A 12,127-nucleotide genomic window follows, 5' to 3' on the forward strand; every position below is an offset into this window, starting at 1 on the left:
CCCTCTTGTTAACTATGAACCTTGCCTTGAGTTTGTGTTGTGCTTGTTGTATTAGCTACGGGGAGCATGAAGCCATCAGGATTACCAGGGTATTTTTAAAAGGAAGCAGCTTAAAGAGACATCATCATAATTGAGTGACATTGTTCTAGCAATTAATAATAAAAGAAAAAAGTCACTAATTTTCATCTGTATGTCATCCTTTTAAAATTGCCATTTTATTCATGCTTTCTAATACGATAACATATTGATATCCTGGCATGGGTATATAATTTATAAATAAGTCCATATGGATTGGGAGAATATGCAGATACATTTTTTCATTCATGAGGGATGTAATTAAAACAGTTGGGATACTGCTGCTTTAATTTAAAAATTACTGGTTGAATGGAATTATTAAACTTAGAATCACTACATTTGGAGAACAGCCATGTAATAATTATTTTAATATTAACAGAGTTGACTGAAGACTAGTCTTGCCTGGCGTGGACACCAGAACAGGTGATGGCCACTGCATCATCCATATCCACATCAGCCACCGGCTGCCCACCACCCACTGCCCCACCGCCACTGCTCACTGGCCGCCCCCACCCCCCACCAGCCTGCAAAGGGCTGCCACCTCCACCACCATCCTTTCTGCCTTTCTGCCTTTTCCATCACCCTTTCCATAGTTCAAAATGAAGCTGTTCTCATTTCTGGAAGGAACCTTGCCCAGCAGATCAAGCAGGAAGTGCGGCGGGAGGTGGAAGATTGGGTGGCATTGGGCCACATGCTGCCAAGTTTGTTAGGAGTGTGGTTCTGGTTAGTGAGCAACCTGTAAGTCACTCCTCCAGCCTCAACAAAACCAGGGCAGCTGCAGATATGGGAATCACTGCACCATGGTGAAACCGACTTCAGTTTCAGAGGAAGAACTGTTGAACTGAATCCATAAACTAAATAATGATAACATAGGTGGTGGCCTCCTTGGTTCAGCTGCCTCTTCCAGATCACATGGATGAGGAAGAGATCTGTAATACTGTTTCTCCAGACAAGGATGTTGATGGCTTTCATGTCATTCATGTAAAGCAAATTTGTATGGACCAGTATTCCATGTTACTGATGACCTCATGGAGTGTCTAGGAAAAAATTAAGCAAACTGGCATTCCAACCCCAGGGAAGAATGTGATTGTGGCAAGAAGATCAAAAATGTTGAGATGCCCATTGCAATACTACTACACACGGGGCACATGAATGACATAAAGGCAATGAGATTATAATATCTCATCCATATACTCTCAAACATACAGTTCTGGCAGATATTGTGGTCTCTAATACAGGAAGTCCAAAACTGATTACAACAGATATAATTAAGGAGGGAGCAGCCCAACATTACTTGGCATCAGGGAGATACAAATAGGAACCACAATGAGATACCACTTCACAACAGTCAGAATAGCTAAAATTAACAAGTCAGGAAACAACAAATGTTGGCAAGGATGCAGAGAAAGGGGAACCCTCTTACACTGTTGGTGGGAATGACATACTCTGGAAAACAGTATGGAGATTTCTCAAAAAGTTGAAAATAGAGCTACCCTACAGCCCAACAATTCCACTACTGGGTATTTACTCCAAGGGTACAAATGTACTGAACCAAAGGGGCACCTGCACCTCAATGTTTATAGCAGCAATGTCCACAATAGCCAAACTATGGAAAGAACCCAGATATCTATCGACAGATGAATGGATAAAGATGTGAGATGTATACATATAGGTATATATAATGGAATATTACTCAGCCAAAAAAAATGAAATCTTGCCATTTGCAATGACATGGCTGGAACTAGAGGATATTATGCAAAGTGAAATAAGTCAATCAGAGAAAGACAATTGACATATGATTTCACTCATATGTGGAATTTTTAAAAAAACAGAGGAACATAAGGGACAGGAGGGAAAAAATAAAACAAGATGAAATCAGAGAGGGAGACAAACCATAAGAGACCCTTAATCATAGGAAACAAATTGAGGGCTGCTGGGTTGGGAGGGGAGGTGATGGGGTAACTGGATGATGGGCATTAAGGAGGGCACATGATGTAATGAGCACTGGGTGTTATATAAGACTAATGAATCACTGACCTCTATTTCTGAAACTAATAATACACTATATGTTAATTAACTGGATTTAAATAAAATAAAAATTTTTAAAAGGAAGGCACAGTAATCACCAATATGGGAATAAATAGACTTCAGGATCCCGTACTTGTTAACCCTACATTGATTGTAGATGTGGATTTTGAAGGAGTCAGAAAGAAAACCAGTGACATCACTTCAGTCTCAGGGGTGTTGGTCCCATGACAGTAGCAATCTTAATGAAGAATATCATTATCATTGCAAAAAAGGTGCTGAGGCTTGAAGAGCAGGAAGTATTGAACCCCAAGGAGCTTAGAGTAACAACTAATTAACTGTTGTGTTTTCTGACATGAATACCACTCCAAGCTAGTTCGAGAGACAAAACAAGCCAATAGAAAAGCAATATTTTTTATTTATTTTACTGAATTTGTTTTAAATGATTTAAAATGGTTGTATTTATTGAAAGCTTAAACAGGTGGGCGTCTGTGCATAGTTCTGCAGTACCTCACCATAGATAATGCCAATATCATTCTGGGTCATGTGATCCAGACAAGAGAAGCCATTCACCTACTGATTAACATGGCAAACATTGTGACATTGAGCATGGATGCTTAACTTTGTCGAGCCACTTCAGTTAAAATTAGCTTTTTCTAGGATTGCATTTCCCAACTTGTATTCCAATAAGAGTTGATACTCACTTTAGGTTCCAAAACTTTTGAGTTCAACTGGCCAAACCAAAGGAAAAATGTTCCTAGAGAAAATTAAGGAAATGATCAAAAGGAAGAAATGCTAATTGAGTAAAAAAAATTACTCTAATTTACATACATATATATGTAAAAACTACACGTTAATGGTGCCCTAAGCTGTCATCCGTCTTTGGCTTAGTCATTGAAAAACGTTTAGGGTTGCTCCACGTGGGGTTAATTCTCTTTTTATGTGTTACATTTATGAAGTTTCCCATTTTTTTCCAGGATTGAAAGGCTTATTTTATTTTATAGGTCATTGGTGTGTATTGTCATATTTGGTTTTTCCTATATCCTTGAACTTCATTGTCACATCTTTGTACTGTTGGGGGTGTCCATGTGGTTTCTTTGGTGTATCTTGAAACCTTTTTCTGAAAAACAAAACTTGGGCCTGATGTCATTAGAGCACCTGGCATAAGTGTGCAACTGACTTTTCCACTGAAGACTTGTCAGCAGCTGCCTGATTTTCTTTAATATACCTGTGAGGCTTTCCCTGGTGGGTTTTTGAGAACTTGAGTTAATATTGAATTTAATCAGACTTACTGATTTAAAGGGGTTTTTGTTTGCTTCATTTTTATTAAATAAAACACTTCTGAGTGGTGTGGGGGAAAAAAGAAAAAAGACTAGTCTTGGGGGGCCTCTGTGGTTCAGTGGGTTAAGCCTCTGCCTTCAGCTAGGGTCATGATCTCAGGGTCCTGAGATCAAGCCCCGCATCGGACTCTCTGCTCAGCAGGAAGACTGCTTCCCCCTCTCTCTCTGCCTGCTTCTCTGCCTACTTGTGATATCTCTCTCTCTGTCAAATAAATAAACAAAATCTTAAAAAAAAAAAAAAAAAGACTAGTCTTACTGTTAGTGGTGTGATCACAGGATGCCTCACCCACACAGGCCACATACAGTGTGTGACATCAATATTTGTGTGCAGGAAGAAACTTACTCAGCTATTTTCTATGACCAGCAAACAGGCATCCACGTTTACTAAAGTAGTTTCAAATCATTAATATGAAACTAATACAAAAGAGTTTGCAGAACCCAACCCTGCTTTATGCTACTGGATCCTATTAGTTGAATCATCAAAAGATAAGCCAGAAACAACCTAAGTGTCTGTCCATTGATGAATGGTAAAGAAGATGTGACTTATATGCTTATGTATATGCATCATTCACCCATGAGAAAGGAAATTCTGCTATTTGCAACAACATGGATGGACCTTGAGGGTATTATGCTCAGTGAGATAAGTCAGATAAAGGAAGGCAAATAATGTATTATCTCACTTACACATGCAACTTAAAAAGCTGAACTCTTAAATTAAAACAGCAAGTAGAGTGGTGGTTACCAGGAACTGGAGGAGGGAGAACAGGAGCGATGTTGTTTAATGGTACAGGCTTGCAACTAATGGATTATTAAGTCCTGGAGATTTCATGCACAGTATAGTAATTATAGACAACACTCCTGGATTATGAACATCAAGCTTGCTAAGACCCAAATCTTAATTTTTTCCACCACAAAAAGAAAAAAATTAGAAATTACACGATTGTAGTGAGCAAAGCGTCACTACAATAATAATCGTGACTTAAGCAGGTATCAACAGCTATGAATCCATACATAACTCATTCAGTCTGAGCCAAAGCTGGCTACTGTCAGTATATAGAGGAAAGGTCAGTAAAAGTTTTGAGCAAGGTGCAGGAGACAGCCTGGTCATGAATGGACAAGCCAAGGAAAATTTTGTTTCTCACACAAAATGTCAGCCTGGAAACCCAGATGGCAGGTTAGAGAGAAGAGAGCTATGACAATGAAGTGAATGAAATACCTACTGTGCACGAAATGATTGTCGTTTTAAAAATGGGGGTCCCATGTTCTTTGAGTCTAATCAGATAGAACTGTGTTTATTGCCATGAATATTTGTGCCCCCAAAATCCATATGTTGAATCCTAACCCCAAAGGTTATGTATGATGTTAGGAGATGGGGTCTTTGGAAAGGGAAAGGTCTTTAGGTCATGAGGAATCTGTCTTATAGAATCAGAGCCTTCTAGAAAAGGCTTTGCAGAAGTCCCTATCCCCTTCCACCAGGTGAAGACACAAAGAGAAGTAGTGCCTATGGACCAGGAAAAGGGCCCTCTCCAGAACACAACCGTGTTGGCACCTTGATCTTGGACATTCCAGCATTCAGAACTGTGAGAAATAAATTTCCATTGTGTATAAGCCATCCAGGCAGTAGTATTTTGTTATAGCAACTGGGATGAGCTAAGACATCAATGAAGTTCACTTAAGTTATGAGGTTGATAAGGATTGATACTTACCAATATGAAAAACAGACTAGCTCCAGTGGTAAAGGTGTTCATCCACCATCTTATTTAAGCATTTACGAGCATGTTCCCTCAGCTGAAAGGAGCATGGGAGTCTATCACATTTGAATCACTTTCCCAAGGGCCTTAAGAAATAGGTCCTTTGAAGTGCCTGGGTGGCTCAGTCATTTAAGCATCAGACTCTTGATCTCAGTTCAGGTCTTAATCTCAGGGTCATGAGTTCAAGTCCCACATTGAGCTACATGCTGAGCAAGGAGCCTATCTAAAAAAAAAAAGGAAAAAAATAGGTCCCTTAGAGAAGATCAACCTACAATAAAATCAGTGAAAGAAGGTCTGTAACCTTGAAGACATGTAACTCAAAAGGGGGAAATGATGAAAGGAAGGAAGCTCTCTTGGCTCGCAAGCATAGGTCATAGCCCCCACAGAACAGAAAAACCAAAGTCAGAGAGTAAAAAGTTACAGCAGTTTTCCAGGACCTACCAAAGAAAGGAGTTTCTGACTTTTCCTTATTCTTTAGACCAATGTAACCATAAATACAGATGAATCATAAATGAGAAGGGTCTTTGCAGAATAACCAGCTGTCTCTGCTCTGGTCTGCGTGCCTCAGTCAGTCTCCTGAGGAGTCTTTGGGGTCCCACACAGATGTGTATACTAGGAATAGGATTCCTTTCCCCAGTGGCAGGAGCTGAAACTAGGCTAGGTGTGGCTCACTGCAAACAAGTAAATAGGATGGGGCGCCTGGGTGGCTCGGTCAGTTAAGCGTCTGCCTTTAGCATAGGTCATGATCCCAGTGTCCTGGGATTGACTCCTGCATCAGGCTTTCTGCTCAGCAGAGAGTCTGCTTATCTCTCCCTCTGCCCCTGCTTGTGCACTTGCTCTCACTCTCTTAAATAAATAAATAAAATCTTTAAAAATAATAATAATAATAATAAGGCAGAACAACACCTGTGAATTTAGTCCTTGAGACTCCCTCCAGATCTGATTTTCTACTTGCGTACAACTAGGCTACATAGCCAGCAAACAGAGGCTCTAAATCATCAAAAGCTCATGTCCCTCAAAATGATCTCTCTGCCTTATCTATTTCATCATTCATTAGTGTGTTCAAATATTTTCTGAGTACCCACTGTATGGCCAGGCAGTGTTCTGGGTGCTGGAGTGAACAAGAGATAAAATCTAGGCAGACAAAAAATACAATAAATAGGTGAATTATAGAGTTAGATAGTAATAAGTACTAAGTATGGCAGAGGAGGCAAACCTAAAAGAGGGAAAGAGTTCCATTGCTGTGTTGTTGGTGGCAGCGGTGTGGGGGGCGGGGGGTCATTTTAGATAAAGTGGCCCGGGGAAGTCTTCAATGAGAAGGCCACATTTGAGCAAATTATGGAAGGAGATGAGAAGGAACAATGTGATATTGAGGGAAAGAACGTTCCCGGAAAAGACAACAGCCAGTGCAAAGGCCCTGGAGTAGGAACGTGCTTGACATGTTTAAGGAAGAACTCAAGAGGAATGAGCAACGAAGAGTGTAGATGAGGCAGGGAAGGTAATGAAGCTATAAGGCAGTGGGGTGGGAGGGAGGCAGACTGTGTTCGACCTTGAGGGGTGGGGCGGGAGGCTTTGTTATCGCTTTAGTTTTTTTTTTTTTTTTTCCTCAGGGTCCATGGGAAATCCCTGGAGAGAGTTAACCCCCACAGTAACCCTATAAAATTGGAGTGATTACAGGTGAGGAATCAAAGGCTCACAAAGCTGAGGTGCTTGCTCAGTCCTTCCTGTGAGGAAGGACCCAGGGGCTCTGACTTCAGAGTCTAAACCCCTAGGCCTCAAGCCACAGGGCCTCAGTTTGGTTTTAACACCCATACAAATGACTCCAGCAGGAGCCTAGCAGGCTGCCCTGGCTGGCATCCCAGCGGGGGTAGAGGTAGAATGTGGGGGAGTCTGGAGCTGAGGGCTCAACGACTGGGTGTGCTTGTCACAAGGAAAAGCAGCAAGATGGCAAAGGTGTTTGGTTCTTCTCTTCCAAAGAAGATCCAAAGAGAGGAGGTTCCCACTGCGGAGAAGCTGGAGGGGAATCAGGAAGGAGGGGCTGGGCCAGATAACACCGGGGGGGGGGGGGGTCCTAAATGCCAGGCTAAGGGGCCTGGGCTTCATCCTTTAGGCCAGTGTCTTTCAAAGTTGGTTTGTTTGTGCTGCTTTTTAGCAGTGGGACTCGCTACAATAATATATTCCATGGGAAGTCCGATAAACCAAGCAGGCGAAGAGAATCGAAGAGCCTGAATTCCTGTAGATGTGGCCCCTCATTCCCCCTGGAGAGTGGCTGGGGGTGGGGCAGGCAGGTAAAGCCCTTGGGGTGGGTGGCAGGGGGAAGCACTGGGGAGACAAAGGGGAGATTGCTGTGAGCTGAGGTTTTGTCTTCCTTCCTGTCTTTCCTTCCTACTTTTTCTTTCTTTCTTTCCTTCCTTAATAACTTAGGCAAGAAGCTTGAATACAGTACACTAGCCTTTCTGATACCCACTGAAATATGCAAACCACTGCCCCAGGCACACAGCGTTCAAAAGGAAGTTCTCCCCTCCCCCTCTTCCTCCTCTTCTTCTTCTTTCTTCATGTTCATCTTGTCTTTTTCTTTCTTTCCCTTTGTTAACAAAGCATCAAATACCAACAAAAGAACACACTGTCTTTTCAAGCATCAGCGTCTGGGGCACCTCGGCGTGGAAGCCACGTGTGATGTTCATTGAAGCCTCAGGTCTAATATGGAACCTGCCATAGAACACGTACTCAATAAATGTCTGCTGAATTATGAATGACATAAGGGATAATATGTAGAGTTTTTTAAGTTTATTAATTTCAGACACTAACTTCCTCTACTCTTATAATAAAAGAAAAGAAAAGAAAGAATTAGTAGCAGCACTTTTCAGATATACATTTGCTGATGACTGATCTTGACATTTCTTGGTCCAAGCTTCTGATAACCAGCACTGCCTGACTTCTACAGATTAATGGCTTTTCATATTCTTAATGTGCCTCCAGCTCTGCAAAACTCTGAGTCACTACAGGAGCACAAATTACGTTGCATTTTAGAGCTATGTGTTGCCTGTGCCCAGCATATGCTGATAGTGACTTTAATACCTCACTGGAAACATCGAACCAAAAACTGAATGATGGTCAGAGGTGGGTAGAAGGAACTCTTAAACTGCAAGGGGAGGGAAGAGGCAGGTTGGATGATGGTGTTGGACTCTGCTAATAAAATGTGCCATGGTCATGATTTGTAGTTTTAAAAAATTGGCAATAGAGTACAGCAAGGTTTATACCAGTAGAAAACTGGTTACATAAATTCTGTTCTACCTACTAGAATACCACACAAGGAAGGGAGATAGCCTTATATATACTGACATGGGAAGAAACCCATGATCTATTTTCTTGAAATAGATTATAAAATACATCATAATAATTTTTTTTAATTTGCTACGGAAATGCAAATAACAGAAAATTATGTATAGGTAAACAGTTTAATTTTAATTTATAAAAGTAAATTTTGTGTGTTTGGAGGAAGAAGGAAGAGTTTTAAATGTACATAGAAAAATCCGGTGGCTGTAGACCGGGCTATTGGTGGTGAGCTCTGGGAAGTGAGACCAGAAGGGGACAGGAAAAGGTAGGCTTTCACCTGTACATACTCTATATATATTCATCTTGTTTTGATTTTTTTTTTAAAGATTTTATTTATTTATTTGTGAGAGAGAGAGAGTGAGAGCGAGCACAGGCAGACAGAGTGGAAGGCAGAGTCAGAGGGAGAAGCAGGCTCCCTGCGGAGCAAGGAGCCCGATATGGGTCATGATCCCAGCGTCCTGGACTCGATCCCAGGACACTGGGATCATGACCTGAGCCGAAGGCAGCTGCTTAACCAACTGAGCCACCCAGGCGTCCCTCATCTTGTTTTAATTTTTACAGGTATGTAACATTATAAATATATACATAATCAGTCACCTGTGAGTAGGGACCACTCAGGTGCAGCAACTTCCCATTAACCAACATATGAATTTCCTACTTCTTACAAAGGCGAGCTCAGCCCAGTCAGAGTCAGGAGACCCCATCTATTCTGCCTCTGACCCAACCAGCTGTGTGTCCTTAGACAAGTCACTTCACCTTTTGGGTCTCTATCAAGAGGATGGAAACAAATTTCTTCTATACTTCTTCCTAAGCTCAGAATTCCTAAACAGGAAAGAAACTTTACCTAAGCATCCTTTTAAAAACACGATTCAGCCACAACTACCTAAATATATTACCTTCATAAATCAAACATTTCAAAACTTTGAAGAAAAATGATTCAGTGGGAACTTTTTTTCATCCATTGGACTTTTACCCCCTCCCCGTGCTGACTTTTCAACCAACAACCATACTCATTTGCCCACAAGATAACTTTTCTCCTTTCTCTGATGTTGTACACGGTTCGCCCAAAGTTATCAAGAGTTGTAAAATTTTTTCCCAGCCTCCTTCTCCAGGCATATTTATAACTTCTGTCTTCTTCTGAAAAAAAAAAAAAAAAAAAAAAAAAAATATATATATATATATATATATATATATATATATATATATGGAGTTATAAAAGAGTTTTCTGTGGGGATATCTAACTTGCCATTTGGCCAAGCAAACTTCATGACAAAGCACGAGTTACAAAGAGAGATAAAATGATTTGAGCCTAAGTATCAGAATGGATAATCTATCAACACCATGAGATTCCATGTAAACCCAAGAAACCAGGAAATTGGTTATATTTCAGTAATGTTTTAATAATAAATACACTTTTAGTTCAAGCCAGTCCAACAGATTGTGTTTATCAGTCAGATGGAGCATAACTAATAAATAGGCCTACTTAAATGCCTTTTTAAATGATTTGACGACTACATGAAGAAATATGGCCTGGAGCATAAATACGTTGCATTGTCAACAGGGACATTAATGAAGGATTTCCACGAATCTCCATAAAGGTCTGTGGCTCTTGGACAGTCCGGCCCGGGTTGTATAGCCACACCCAGCCTTGACCATCCTTGCTTAAGGGAAGCTCTGCTACAATGACCCTGCTAGGAAAGTCTAGACAGGACTTGTATTCCATGATCCCTGGCTGTCCTGGGCTTTGGAGTAGAAGAAGACAAGTTCAAATCCATCCCCAACTTCCAGTAGGGCAAGCCACATACACTTCCTGAACTTCAGTTCTCTCATCTGTAAAGTGGGGATAATTCACACACAACAACCCAGGAAGGTGGTCACCCACCATGAAAGAATACAGGCAAATTGATTTACCCTTTTGCGCTGGACAGTAAGCACTCCATAAATATTATTTTCATTCCATCCAAGCAAAGATTCTGTTTTCAAAGCCACCAGATACCAGGGTGCATTTAGGGTGTGTATTACGCCCCTGGTCTGATTATTTTACTGAGGCAAAATAGACTATGGTGTATTCCAAAGTAAGTTGCTCGAGCCCCGAATCTATTTTCTCATTTATAAGATTGGAATAATGTTTCCTTGCCAGCCAACTGCAGGGATGTCATGAAGACTGAGATCTTTTACTTCTCTAAGTAATAAAGTGTTCCTACAAGTGTAAGCAGTAACATCATTTGCTTTCATCCCTTCAGATGAAATTGCAGGTACTGCTTCAAATTTTAAGGAGAGAAAGACCCTTGTAGAATACATAAGCTCTCTCCTAGATTTCACCATTGGGAAGGAGCACAGCGTGATTCCCCCAGTCCTTGGGCACACATCCTACATGCAGATGAGCACCATGAAGAGAAATAAAATGTAGACAGGACAGAACTTGAGACTAGAATCCAATGGCTTTCTGTCACAATAGGCCGTTTAAGACTTGAAGGAAGAGAGAGCCACGCTCCTTCTTCTGTGAGGAGCCACCCTTCCCAGGGCCTCAGAGCCAGGAAGCTCACTCCCAAACCCCAGAGCCTATTGCTAACATTTTGTTTCAATTTGGCTGTTTTTATCTGATGTCCAGCCCAAGACTGACAACATGATACACTTTTATTTTTCCTCCAGAAAGCAAATATAAGGCTTTGGGCAAAGGGGATAAAAGGCCAAATGTGGCTATTATTCCTCATTAAAACTTAAAGTGTCAGGCTCTAAACCCCAAGGAAGCCGCCAAGAGGCAATAGCTGGGAGACATTTATTGACTAGAGAAGGCAGTGATAGATAATGAGAGAAGGAAAATCCAATTGTGTTTTCCCCATCTCTCACTGATGTTTTCCAGGGCTCGCGGTGGGAAGCCTGGACCGTAGCAGGAGTTCCCGTCACAAACTGAAAATGACATTTGTCATCCTGGAACCCCAGCTGCTCCTTCCAAATCATCTCCCCCTCCTTTAGACCAGGAGGGGTGAGATGGGGGTCCTGGGAGCATAGGGAAGCCTGCCACACAGGCAGCTGGGCCTCAGGCCCCAGACTTTGCGAACTATTCCTGACTCGCCACTCGTGAAAGCAAAAACTCATTATCTCATTTAATCCTTACTGCAGCCCATGGGGAGGTCCTCTTTTCGTCTTCATTTTTTAACTTGAGGAAATTCAGGTTTAGAGAGATTAAGTAATTGGAGAGAGATTAAAACTATTAACTGAGGACTCAGGAGGCAATCAAGCAGCCTCTCTAAGGGGCTGGGAGCAGAAAGAGCAAAGCGCGCTCTTTTCAAAATGCTTATGCTTCCTCCATTTTCTAGTTGCTCATGAGTAACGGGGGTGGGGGGCAGGTGGGAACGTTGAGAACACAGGAGACAGCAGACATGCCTGGGGCACACGGGAGGGGCACCATGGCCCATAGTAAGCACGCAGTCAATGGCAGGTGTCACCACAAATCCTCACAGCATCCCTGTGGGGAATCTGCCTCCATTTACCCAGGAGGGGACTGAGGCTTCACCACATAGAGATGGGCCCACGGCCATCCAGGTGGGAGACGGAGTTGCTGGAAGGGGTGCCTGGTTCCCACCCAGTCTAGAACCC

At 41.9% G+C, this 12,127-nt stretch overlaps 1 pseudogene across 1 annotated transcript; it reads left to right on the plus strand.

The window, feature by feature from the left end:
- Nucleotides 1-257: 257 nt before the first annotated feature.
- Nucleotides 258-1,393, plus strand: LOC309870297 (bifunctional methylenetetrahydrofolate dehydrogenase/cyclohydrolase, mitochondrial pseudogene; annotated as a pseudogene). Its single transcript has 2 exons — nt 258-261; nt 669-1,393. The product of its transcript is annotated as a bifunctional methylenetetrahydrofolate dehydrogenase/cyclohydrolase, mitochondrial pseudogene (transcript).
- The last annotated feature ends 10,734 nt before the right edge of the window (nt 1,394-12,127 follow it).

This window comes from Mustela nivalis (assembly GCF_964662115.1).
Source record: "Mustela nivalis genome assembly, chromosome: 7".
Classification (NCBI taxonomy): domain Eukaryota; kingdom Metazoa; phylum Chordata; class Mammalia; order Carnivora; family Mustelidae; genus Mustela; species Mustela nivalis.